This window comes from Mustela nivalis (genome assembly GCF_964662115.1).
Source record: "Mustela nivalis genome assembly, chromosome: 14".
Classification (NCBI taxonomy): Eukaryota; Metazoa; Chordata; class Mammalia; order Carnivora; family Mustelidae; genus Mustela; species Mustela nivalis.
The window spans coordinates 83,458,957-83,472,135 of NC_139033.1; positions in this window are offsets into that span (position 1 = coordinate 83,458,957).

Below are 13,179 nucleotides of genomic sequence, written 5' to 3' on the forward strand. Positions count from 1 at the left end.
ATAAATAAATAAAATCTTTTAAAAATTAAAAAAAAAAAAAGACAAAACTGGGATAAGAAGTCCGGTCTCCTAGTTCTCAGGCCAGCCAGCATTCTTTTTACTTTCCTTTGTGTTCTCTCAGTGTTGGGGTTGGAACATCTTGGAGCCTAGTCTAACCCTTTCATTTTACAAATGGGAAACTGGGGCCTTGAAAGGGGAAGGACTCATCCAAGTTCACAGAAGGCAGCCCTGGCAGAGCCAGGCCTAGAACTCAGGTCTCCTGACTCCCAAGCTAGTGCTCTTTGTAAAGGCATAGAGAAAACAAAGCTGAATTGGGCTTATTGCCAAGCCCCTGCAGGAGGTCACATAGCCAAGCAGCTCTCAGAGTTCCTTGTCTATTCTTAGCCTGAACTTTTAGTGACTCTGGTCTTCAGCAGCTTTTCCCCCCCTTTTCCTTTGCATTTGATTTTTTGTGTATATGTGATGCGTGTTTTAAATAAATGCTGCTACGTGTAGGAAATGGGCTTCAGCACCGTCCTGCTACAGAGGCCCTGAAAAGAATAAACGTGAGAGAGGGGCCCTGAGAAAACAATTGGCTTCCCTTCTCTGAAGTGACCCCAGTGCCCCAGAGCCTCTCTTACCTCTCACAACTGCCAGCAGAAGGTTAAGCTCCTCACACAATACGAAGGAAATCACTAGAAAGAATTTACAAGGAGAACTGGCTATTAGTATTGGCTGCTGATGCCTCACTTTGATGAAGACCAAAAATTATTTCTTCTTAAGCCGTGGTTCCTCTTCTAACTTCTACTTCAGCTTCCCACCTACAAGATGTTTATCATTCAGCCACACAAAATGAGCTAAAACTCCTTTCTCATACAAAATTCTGCTTCTCAAAACCTTTCTCCACCTTGCCAAATACTTTGAGTAACTTCTGACTTTAGGTTATTTGGAAAGGACTAGAAACAGAGAATAGAAGGGAGCTAATGTTGTAAAAGTATAAAAGGACCAATGAGATAAACAGTTCTACCTCAAGTTCAAAGAAGACAGAAGCTTCTCTGGGCTAGGCTAAGTCAAAGCCAATTCAGGGGAACAGTTTGAAGCAAGGCCAAGTTACCTTCAAACTTAGTGGCTTAAAACAATAAGTATTTATTATCTCACAGTTTTCATGGGCTAAAAATCTAGGTATAGCTTAGCTGGGCTCCTTTGGCTCAAGGTTTCTTGTGAGGTTGCAGGTAAGCTCCAAGGCTGAATGGAGGGTGGAGAAGAAAACAATTTCAAGCCGGGGCACCTGGGTGGCTCAGTGGGTTAAGCCTCTGCCTTCGGCTCGGGTCGTGATCCCAGGGTCCTGGGATCGAGCCCCACATCGGGCTTTCTGCTCTGCAGGGAGCCTGCTTCCTCCTCTCTCTCTGCCTGCCTCTCTGCCTACTTGTGATCTCTGTCAGATAAATAAAGAAAAAATCTTTAAAAAAAAAAAAAACAAAAAAAAAACAATTTCAAGCCCACTGAAGTGGTCATTGGCAGGCCTCAGTCCCTCATAACATGGGCCTCTCCACAGAGCTGCTTTAAGACTTGGTACTAGCTTCCCCTGGGTGAGAGACTTAAGAGAAACCAGGATGGAAGCTTTGGTCTTTACGTAACCTAATCTCAGAAGTGATAGCGCATCACTGTTGCTGAATGTTTTCGTTAGAAGCAAGTCATCAGATTCAGCTCACATGTAAGTGTGTGATTACCAAAAGGCAGAGATCATTGGGAGTCATCTCAGGGGCTAACTACCATGCTTTTGTGGATGGATAGGATTACAATAAGGTATAGAAAGCAATCCAGGTAGGGAATAAGAGTGAAAGTACAAGTTTAGGAAGGTTTTACTGGGATGATTTGTTTGGAGAAAGGCATTTGAGTAGGAGTATAGAAAGTAATGAAAGAAGTTGACCAGGCCCAGACTGAACTGGATTTTAATTTTTATTTATTACTATTATTTTTTAATTTATTTATTTGTTAGAGAGAGCACAGGCAGACAGAGTGGTAGGCAGAGGCAGAGGGAGAAGCAGGCTCCCTGCCGAGCAAGGAGCCCAAAGTGGGACTCGATTCCGGGACGCTGGGATCATGACCTGAGCTGAACGCAGCCGCTTAACCAACTGAGCCACCCAGGCATCCCTGAACTGAATTTTTAAATGCCAGGCATAGACTTATATTTTTTTTAATTTTTTTAGACTTCTATTTTTATCCTCGGGCTCTTGTCTATATTTCTCCCATTCAACTGTAAGCTCTATAAGAACAGGAGCTATGTCTATTTTATTCTTATCATGATATCTCTATGATTCGAATAGAAATTGGCATGTAGTACGTGATCAAGAAAATCTGTTGAATGAATAAACCTGTGAAGTTAATGTGCAAAGAGTAAGGCAGAATTGCCAGATTTGTCTTTTTAATTCTGACAGAATTCAACCGCAAAAGAAGCCCACATAATTACTCTTGGAGCTCTCAACCAAGATTTAAACTTTGTCTCCTATTTCGAAGGTATCATTATTCAAATTACCTAGCACATCACAAAGAGGAAAGTTAAGCTTTACTCACGGGCCTCCATCTTTCCCTTGTACTAAAAGCTCCTTAAGCAGTTCTTCTGTTGAGCTTCAGAATCTTGGTATATAGGCAAAAGAAAACAAACTTAATGTCTGAGGGCAGACAAAGCTGGTTTCCATTCACTCAGCCATTCAAGTGTAATCTACTACCTGACAGGACAAGCTCTTAACACCTGGTCCTGACCACCAGCCACACTGCCTCCTCCCTTTGCTGGCACCCAGAGTGCCTCTAAGAACCGTTGTTGCGCATTATCTTTCAGTATAAAGGGAGAATTTGTTCTGGGGAAGCAAAACTGTTAGGTGAGTGTACTAGTTTGCTAGGGCTGCCATAATAAAATACCATAGACCAGGGGGCTTAAACAGCAGAAGCATATTTCTCACAGTTCTGGAGGCTGGAAGTCCAAGATCAAAGAGTCAGCAGGTTGGGTTCCTACTATGTCCCCTGTCCTTGGCTCTGCAAGTGGCCACTTTCTTGCTGTGTCCTCCCACAGCCATCTCTCTGTGAGCACACATCCCTGGTGTCTCTTCCTCATGGATAAGGATGCAGTCCTTTTGGACTAAGGCGTCCTTCTTATGACCTCATTTAATCTTAATCACCTCTTTAAAGGCCCTGTCTCCAAACACAGTCCTACTGGGGGGTTAGGACTTCATTAGAAGACTCTGGGGCGGGGGCTGGGGGGGGACACAATTCAGTCCATGACAGTGGGCAAGGTTTATTATACATGAGCTTTCTATCACCACATCCATGCTCTTCTAAAAGAATGATAATCTCCCATTTGCAGAGATGGTGATCAATAATTCTTAAAAATTCTTCACACCCACCGTCTCATGTGACATTACAGTAGCCTCCACGAAAGCAGAGTTGGTGGTTACCTCTCTACAGATAAGGAAACCACCCAGAGGAGAGTTCACAGGTTCTCCCAATCACAAAGTCTAGAATCCGGTTCCTGGCGGTTGGGCCAGTCTTGTTCATGCTCAGCCTTGGAGTTACCTGCTCTTGACCACTCAGGAGCAGCCCCTGAAGCATCCCTACCTAGACTCTAACTGCTCACATCTTCTTCCTCTTGCCCACCTCCATCAAGATTTACCTACCTTTCAAGGTCGTTCCACTTGATTTTCAAAGTGACAGCGAGATGGCTAGAAACAAACAAACTATTGTTAATGATCTATGTTGATTTGTGAGTGAGAGATTACTTGAGGGTGGGGTGGATCTTGGCCAAACAGATTAACAGTCTATATTTTATAGCTTGCAAAACATTTTCTTCACATACCGCATTTAACTTGCTTCCATTCTAACCAAAATTCTGTGAAGTAGATGCTATTATTATCTCTGCTTTTTAGAAAAAGAAACAGCCTCAGAGATTAGGTACCCAGCCTAAAATCACATACGCAAGTAGCAGAGGTGGAACTTGAACCAGATGCTATGTGCTCTTTTTACTTTGTCTCGCTTCGCTGCCAAACTTTACCAGTTCATTCAGAATAGTACCCTGGTACAGTGATATTTTCCCTGCATGTTCTGAGATGTGGCTCCTTCCCTTCCATGTCTAATCTGCGCTGACCTACCATCTAGTAGCTTCCACAGTGTTGGGACTTGAGTCCGGTTCCATTCCTGTTTAACTGGGGTGACTGCAAAGACTTTTTTTCCTTTTCACTAGGCTTTTGTTTCTTCATTTGCAGTTAATTTCATTGACTGTAGTTAATTTCATTCTCTGGTTTGAAGAGTCTAATGGAGTGACCTTCTCTTCCATTTCACTCATTCAACAGATAGGTATTGAATACCTGCTGTGTACCAGGCACTGTGCTAGGTACTTCTTTTTCTTTTTTCATTTCTTTTTAATACAAATTTGGATCTTTGGGTGTGTCCTGCCAGCAGAAAATAATATTAGAGAAAACACGAAAGAATGAAAAATAAGAAAGGAAAAAAAAAACCCTCAGAAGGTTCTTCTTCTCCTCCTCACCCCATACACATTAGGGAGCACAGCAGGTTTACAGAATGCAGTATACAGTCAGCAAAGAAGAGGACAGACACTGTCCCTGCCCTCAGGGAGATTACTGTCTTATCTGCCAGGAAGGGACCCTTGAGGTCGTGGAGTCAGGTCCTTTTACTGAAGAGAAAAGCGAGCCGTGAGGCTGAGTAAACTATCCAGGGTCACAAAGCTGCAAGTGTCCGAGAGGGATCTGGGAAACTGGGTCTTTTCATTCCTAGTCTGGGGTGTTTTTCTTTCACACAATGTTTTGTATTGCGATCTGGCTCCATGCTGTGCTGCCCCTCAGGTGGTAGCTGGCAACAGGACTCAGTCTCAGAAAACTACCTCATGGAGTCTCCATTTCAGCGTCCAGAAGCAGAAACTTTTCAATTTTCTTTTTCTTAGATTTTATTTATTTATTTATTTGGCAGTGGGAGAGGGAGAAGCAGACTCCCCACTAAGCAGAGAGCCCTATGTAGGGCTCGATCCCGGGACCCTGGGACCATGACCCGGGTCTAAGGCAGACACTTAACCGATTGAGCCACCTAGGCACCCTTGAAACGTTACCGTTTTCACTGAAATTTAAGACACAAGTGTGTAAGAATCAAAGTCTGAGGCTTCGGATATGAACCCACCCAGAAGCAGGACTCCCTTCTCGTTCTTTTCCTGCTGCCAGTGCCAGAGTCTGACACTAGCAGGGCGCGTATTTTTCTGTCCCACTCACTACATTTCTATCCCTTGCTCTTCTCCAAATGAGGACCTGAAGCAGCTGGCTGTCAATCTAGACCCTGTCCACTCAGTATCATATAGACATTTATTCACAGGATTTCTCAAGGTGAGATGCTGAGAGTTAGGCTAAGGAACTAACTTACAGCAGGAAGTACAAGTGTGGGCTTAGCCCCCAAGTGACCTCCCTAATGGAAGCGCCTTCACACAGGTATTTTGCACGACCTGCAGCAGCTCAGAAAACCTGGCACCAGCAGGTTAGCACACGTATGTGGGACACCTGTTGGCACTGTAGGCCCTCAGTAAGTGTTATTATCACTATTCGTTCACCGCATTCATTTTTTAATTATTTAAGTTTTATCAAAGTTATACCAGGCACATAATTGAAAGAGCCAACCAGTTCTACAAGGTTAATGAAGACAAAGAGCAGTCCTCAGCCTCTCTCCACCCACTCCCCTCCCCCCATTTCCCTTTCCCTAGAGGGACCATTTTCAACTTGTTTAACTAATTCTTTTACCTATCTATAAATAACATGTTTGTATTGCTACTTCCTGGTGTTTCAGTTCAGGCGTTATCTGTTGACTTCCCACAATGGGAGGTGAGGATTCAGCTCCTTTTTCTCCGCTCCCCCCTTTTACACATATGCACACTTCCCAGGGCCCCTTATTCTCTATATAGTTATATGGTCATTTTTGGTAGATCAGTAATCAGTGCAGCTGTCATTATGACAGTGTAATGCCACTCGCAGCTAAGCCACATAGTCAACCCCATGATTGTTTTTCCTTTACAATATTACCTTTTTGTTTATTTTGTTTTTTCATACACGTAGGTTTCGAAGCTCTTAGCACTAATTAACCTTAAACTCTGCCAGTTACACAGGTGTCTTCTCAGTTTGTTCTTGGGAAGGTCTCTTGGAGCCTCTCTCCTGTTCAGAGGTGGGGGAGGCCGAACAGCTGCCACCCTGGAACCTCCCTTTACTACCATCTGGGCAATTCCCTGCCTCTTCCCTATGTTGGATCACCTGTTTCTGGATCCCGTGTCTTCTCGTTTCCTGCTTTCTTCCCTCTTTTTGATGACGTGTATTTTCTAGAACTTCCTGAGAGTTATGAGTGGGAAATTTTTTGAAATCTTGGGTCTGACCGCCTCAGAACGTTGATAGCCTGGCTCCATTGTCTTCTAGCTTCCAGGGCTGCTGTTGAGGCCAAAGCCCTCTTTGCATGTGACCTTGTAGGATTTCTTTGTCCCCCCTGTGTTAAGAAATTTCACAGTGACATACCTATTGTGCTGGCCACTGAGTGGCCCTTTCAGTCTGATAACTCATGACCTTTGATTCTGGAGTGTTTTCTTGAATTAGTTTGTGTCCTTTGTTGTGTTTCTAAAACTCCTGTGATTCAGCTATTCAGATGAATTTCTCATCTCTTCTTTTCTAGTTTCTATCCCTGTCTTTTTGCTCTACTTTCTGGAAAATTTCCTCAATCTGTCTTCTAATTCTTTCACTAAAGTTTTCATTTCTGATGTCACAGTTTTTCTTTCTATGATTTCCCATTGGAGACTTTGCCCTTGGGGAGGGGAAAATCCCTCTTAATGGAGTTTTAGATACAGTGAAATTAGATGCATATATTTAATCCACTGTTTTTACCCAGTATCTCTGTATATGCTGATTATTTAATAGTTCCTGCCTTGTATTTATATCTAATCCTTTAGCCTTTAATGATGGTTTTCTATTGGTTTACATATTTGACCCTTACAATCTAGACTGTGATATCTAGATAGGACCTTGGGATTGTCTAGTGCATCTTTATCAATTTACAGAGCGAATACCTGATGCTCAGAGAGAGGAGGTATCCTCTTGGAAAACACGTTTCTGCCAGAATTTTCCAGAGGCATGTGAGATGGATTATTTGGCAGGCATACAGTACTCACATAGTTTTTTGGGTTTTTGTTTTTTTTCCACTCTTTTCCAAAAAATATTATTGCGGTATAACTGAGATACAATAAGTAAACTGCACATAACTTAATGTGTATGATTTGGTAAGTTTTGGCCCATCTATACACTCCTGAACCATCATCATAATCGAGGTATCGATCACCTCCCAACGTTCCCCTCCACTGTGCTTGTCATTTCTCCCTCTTACCCACCCCCAGCCCTTCTCAGGCGGCCACAGATCTGCTTTCTATCACTGTAGATGAGTTTATATTTGCTAGATAGAAATGTAATCATAGAATGTGATCTTTTGTTGGGGGCCGAAGGGTGGGGGTCCAGCTTTTTTTTACATGTGGCTTTTCTGGGTACTTTGGAGGCCATACCTGACTGTCCAGGTGGAAAGTCTTTACCAGTCCGTGTGCATCCTTTCTCTTCTACACACCCCCACCTGCCCTCTCCCGGCCGTACAGGCTGCTGCCTGCGGTGTTCCGGTCCTCCCCTTGCCATCCAAGCCTGTTCTCAGGAAAGGACCAATGTATTTCATTCACATTGAGGTGACCGATATGATTTTATATGTGTGATGTGGGCAATTATACAGAAGACAAAACCTACATTTGGCTTATACCAAAGAAGTAAAGCTCTAATGATGGAGTTTCAAGCAGTGAGCAAATAAGTTTGGAAGAGAGTTTTGAACAAGGGTATCCCCTGAACCTCTGAAAGTATGCCCTGTTTAACAGAGTCCTTGTGTTAGACTGACTCTGCCTGTAGATAGGCGGGATGAATTGAAATGCCCTCTGGTCCCATTCAGAATTTTGGTTTCCTGAAATGTCAGCCATTTAGGAGCTAAGAAAAGAACTAATGTCTTGCTGGCTTTCCTTCCTTTTGGCGTGTTTGGCAGAGAAAACAGTCCTATGTAGATAAAAGGTCACTCAGAAGGGCAGGGCCTCCTGTGTTTGGTCCTCATGTCCCTGGTCTAGGTGAGAGAAGGGCCATCAGAGGCGGCCCTGGGCTACTAGCTACTGCGAGTCCAAGCTAGCAGTGGCCCAAAGATCACAGACAGAGAAGCCTGGCAAAGCAGCCTGGCTCTGAGGTTGTCTTGCCTGTCTCGCTTCTCTTCTTACTGATTTTCACATTTAATCTTTAATTCTTTATTAATTAATTCACGTTTAATTCTTAACAACATTGTGAAGGAAGAGAATAGGAAACATTTCTTTATTTTAAAAATAAGAAAAGAGGGGCACTTGGATGGCTCGGTCCATTAAGCATCTGCGTTTGGCTCAGGTCATGATCTTGGCGTCCTGAGAGCAAGCCCTGCATCGGGCTCCTTGCTCAGGGGGGAGCCTGCTTCTCTCTCTCCCTCTGCCTGCCACTCACCCTGCTTGTGTTCTCTCTCTCTGTGTCAAAAATAAATAAAATCTTAAAATAAGTAAATAAAACAAAAATAAGAAAAGAGAGATAGTGTAACCTGCTTAACTTCAAAACATTTCTCAGCATGAGTCTTGTCCACGGGCAACCAGGCTACCTGCCCATGATGGGGAACATGGTGGTGTGAAACCTCTGGTCTACAACAGAGGAGTCGGGGTAGGGCGCAGAGTCCCCCAGTGAACACATTCCCAGTCGTTGTTTCTTTCTCCACTCCCTTATGTGACCGTCTCCCTGGGGTTCAGCATTACTTCCCATGGCCTATTGGACAAAGCATCTAGCCTAGGAGGGGAGGACAAGGAAATAGGTCCCAAGAGTCTGTGGGAAGGGACCTATCAGACATTTCCTTGTGAGCAAGAAGCTCAGCACAAGGTTTCTGGTTAAGGAGGAAGACAGGCGGTAGTCCCTTTGGCTCAGTTTGACATTTGTTGAGTACAGACTCTCTGCAAAGATGGGGCCAGGCACGGTTCCTAACCTCAGGGGCCTTAACAGGTCCTCAATAGTGGGAAGCCCAACAGTAGTTGGGAGAGGGAAGTTGGTTGTATAGAATCCCTCCTTCAGTAACTCAGGAAGGATGTAGTGAAGACTAGACCAGGAGAAAAGGCACAGGGAAGAAATGTAGAAGCCTGACCTGGCTAACTTCAGTATTTTGTCAGGGTTGGTCAGCCCTGCCCCGAGGGACCCCAGACTGCCCACTAGTGTTCCTGTGCCAGAGAGCTCGGGTGGCACGGAGGCTCCAAGCAGCAGGAGACAGGAGAAGGGAGCAGAGTTTCCAGAGTGCTGCTTCTGGTATGAGGTCAGCAGCCCCCAGTCCACCACCATGCTTCATTTATTTTCAATGGCAAAACTCTCCACATCAGTTGCTGTTTGTTTTTTTTTTTTAACCAATTGGACATCCCATGATCCTTTTAGCCAGAGGGCAGGCATTTTGGCATCCTAAGAATAATAAAAAGTTAATTTCTCCCTTATTGCAAATACATTTGCATTTTCTTATCTCCTGTTTCACTCGATTCTATTAATGGGTTCATGTGATAGCTAGGCAGAGATTATTGGCATCAACCCGATGAAAAAACCAAGACACAGAGCTTGACTTAGTGAGTCACATGGAGAGTTTGTGGTTAAGTCAGATCCAAACACTTCGCCCTCCAGAAGGGGTGATAGCCACTGAGGCCAGAGCTGTCTGGGGTTGTGTGAGGAACAGAGTGCCCCACGCTTAGGTGCGATAAATTCTGAATTTACCATTCTCTGATTTTACCTGTAGACTTACACCATACAAGAAGGCAGAGGGCCGGGGTGCCTGGGTGGCTCAGTGGGTTAAAGCCTCTGCCTTTGGCTCGGGTCATGATCCCAGAGTCCTGGGATCGAGCCCCGCATCGGGCTCTTTGCTCAGCAGGGAGCCTGCTTCCTCCCCTCTCTCTCTGCCTGCCTCTCTGCCTACTTGTAATCTCTGTCTGTCAAATAAAATAAATAAAATCTTAAAAAAAAAAAAGAAGGCAGAGGGCCAGGGTTCCCGGTCTAATTCTGCCAGTCATCTGCCATGTGAGCTTAGTGTGACTCAACCTTTTGGGGTCTTTGGTTTCTCATCTATAGTGTCAGAATTAAAAGGACCCGGGAATGTTTTAAGAGGAAGCTGTACGTAAAGTATATCACTAAGATTTGTTAAGCAAAAAGTGAGGGAAAGGACAACAGCCATGAGCACTGGCACTAAAGATAGGAATTCAAAGCATGGTCTGGAAATAGCTAGAGACATTTAACTCGGGTACAGAGTAAGTACGCATGTATCGAGTTCATTCATTCTGTCTTCCATGTGTTCGAAGGGACAGACTGCTGTTTATATACCCGTCCCACCTCTGAGGGTTGCTTCAGCTTCTCAGTATTACACAGACACGAGGAACAGCCATGCGCATGGTTTTATTTATATATGTGTGTGTCTTTATTACATCGTATGTCTTTATTGAAGATTGAGGCCTAGAAATGGAAAACGCCAGGTCATTGGGTAGTCACATCTTCACCCATTGTATATTTCTAGCTCCTCATGTCCCCACCAATGTTTTGTTTTTTTTTTTAAATCACTTAAAATTTCAGTTTTATTATGACAAAAATAATACAAATCCTCAGCAGCCAAAAGAAGAGATGCATCCGGTGAGGTCTGGGAGGGCCCCAAATTTAAATTTTCTGTGTTGTTTCCCCTTGGAGTTAGGAGGAATAGCCCTCCCAGCACCTCAGTGGGTAACAATATGGACTGAGCATTATTAGCCAGGGACCGTGCCTTATCAAGTGCTCAGTGTCACCCAAGCTTTGGTGTCCAGGGTTTTACATTTTTTCTTTTTAAAATATTTTATTTATTTATTTGAGAGAGAGACAGTGAGAGAGAGCATGAGCGAGGAGAAGGTCAGAGGGAGAAGCAGACTCCCCATGGAGCTGGGAGCCCGATGTGGGACTCGATTCCGGGACTCCAGGATCATGACCTGAGCCGAAGGCAGTCGTCCAACCAACTGAGCCACCCAGGCGTCCCTACATTTTTTCTTTTTAAAGATTTCATTTTTTCGAGAGTGAGAGAGAATGAGAGAGAGAGAGAGAGCACAAGAGGGGTGAGGAGCAGAGGGAGAAGCAGAACAGGGAGCCTGATGTGGGGCTCGATCCAGGGACTCTGGGATCATGACCTGAGCTGAAGGCAGATGCTTAACCGATTGAGCCACCCAGGCACCCCCAGAGTTTTACTTTGCTTGGAATTGAATTACATAGGCTTGTTGAACTAATCCCCAGCCTTCTCCCCTCCTTGAAGGTCACACTTAAAGCCCCAATCCCCTAATCACATGATTGGACCTACCAATACTTAATTTGTTGACTAACTACGAATGGCTGCAAAGTATGTTTTAATTTGCCTCTCCCTAATTACTAATGAGATTAAACTTCTTTTGTTTGTAATTTTCAAAACTTTGACATGTAACATTGTGTAAGTTTAAGGTGTACAGTTGTTACTTCAATACATTTATATATTTAATATGATTGCTATGATATAATTATATGATATATTTATATCACATAATTATAGTACAGTTTTATTATCTAGACCATACTGTGAATTAGATCTGTATGGCTTATTTACCACTTATAGATTCGTCCCCTTAAACCCCATCAATCTTATCCCTCCAACTCTGAGGCCTTGGTAACCACCATTGATTCTGTTTTTTACAGGTTTAACTTTTTTTAGATTTTAAGTTTTTAAAAAAAGATTTTAGGGTGCCTGGGTGGCTCAGATGGTTAAGCGACTGCCTTCAGCTCAGGTCATGATCCTGGAGTCCCAGGATCGAATCCCACATTGGGGTCCCTGCTAGCAGGGAGTCTGCCTTCTACCACTGACCTCTCTCTTCTCATGCTCTCTCTCTCTCTCTCTCTCTTTCATTCTCTCTCTCTCTCTCAAATAAATAAAATCTTTAAAAATTTTATTTATTTATTTGAGAGAGAGAGAGAGAGAGAGCGTGCGCACAAGCAGGGGGATGGGCAGAGGGACAAGGAGAAGAATTCCCACTGAGTTGGACCCTGACTGGGTCCTGGGATCTTGACCTGAGCCAAAGGCATACGCTTAACCAACTGAGCCACCTGAGACCCCAGTTTAAGATTGCACATATGGGGCACCTGGGTGGCTCAGTGGGTTAAAGCCTCTGCCTTTGGCTCAGGTCCTGATCCCAGGGTCCTGGAATCAAGCCCCACATCGGGCTCTCTGCTCAGCGGGGACCCTGCTTCCTCCTCTCTCTTTCTGCCTGCTTCCCTGCCTACTTGTGATCCCTGTCTATCAAATAAATAAATAAAATCTTTAAAAACAAAACAAAACATAAAAAACCCTCCATTTTCTTAGAATCACTTAATGAACATTCCTTCCTTTTTCTGTGGCTTGTGCTGTGACCTCTACCACATGATACATTTCCACACACAGAGAAGTTTGCATCTAACTTTTATATTCCATTCAGTCTGTCTCTTTGCCTGTTCCTGTATCACGTTGTTTTAATTACTTGGGCTTTATGCTTTATGTATCTATCTGTTAGGGCAAATTTCCACATTCTTCATTAGGAAGAAAATTATTGTAGGTCTTCTTGGCCCTTTTTCTTTTCATACAATCTTTTGGGCCCAAATTGTCATTTTTGAAAAATTCTATCAAGATTTTTAAAAAATGTTTTATTTATTTATTTATTTGACAGAGATCACAAGTAGGCAGAGAGTCAGGCAGAGAGAGAGAGAGGAGGAGGAAGAAGGCTCCCCGCTGAGCAGAGAGCCCGATGTGGAGCTTGATCCCAGGACCCTGAGATCATGACTTGAGCTGAAGGCAGAGGCTTTAACCCACTGAGCCACCCAGGTGCCCCTATCAAGATTTTTAAGGGAATTGCACTTGATCTCCAAATTAATTTGGAGATAATTGTGTTTTACGATACTGACTCATCCCACCCATGATCACAGCCCATCTTCATTGATTGGAGTCTTCTTCTGTGTGTATATTTGTCAGATTTATTCCAAGGTACCCTCTAGTTTTTGTTGCTGTTATAAATGACATATTTTTAAATTACTTCTTATAGTAGTTTTTGCT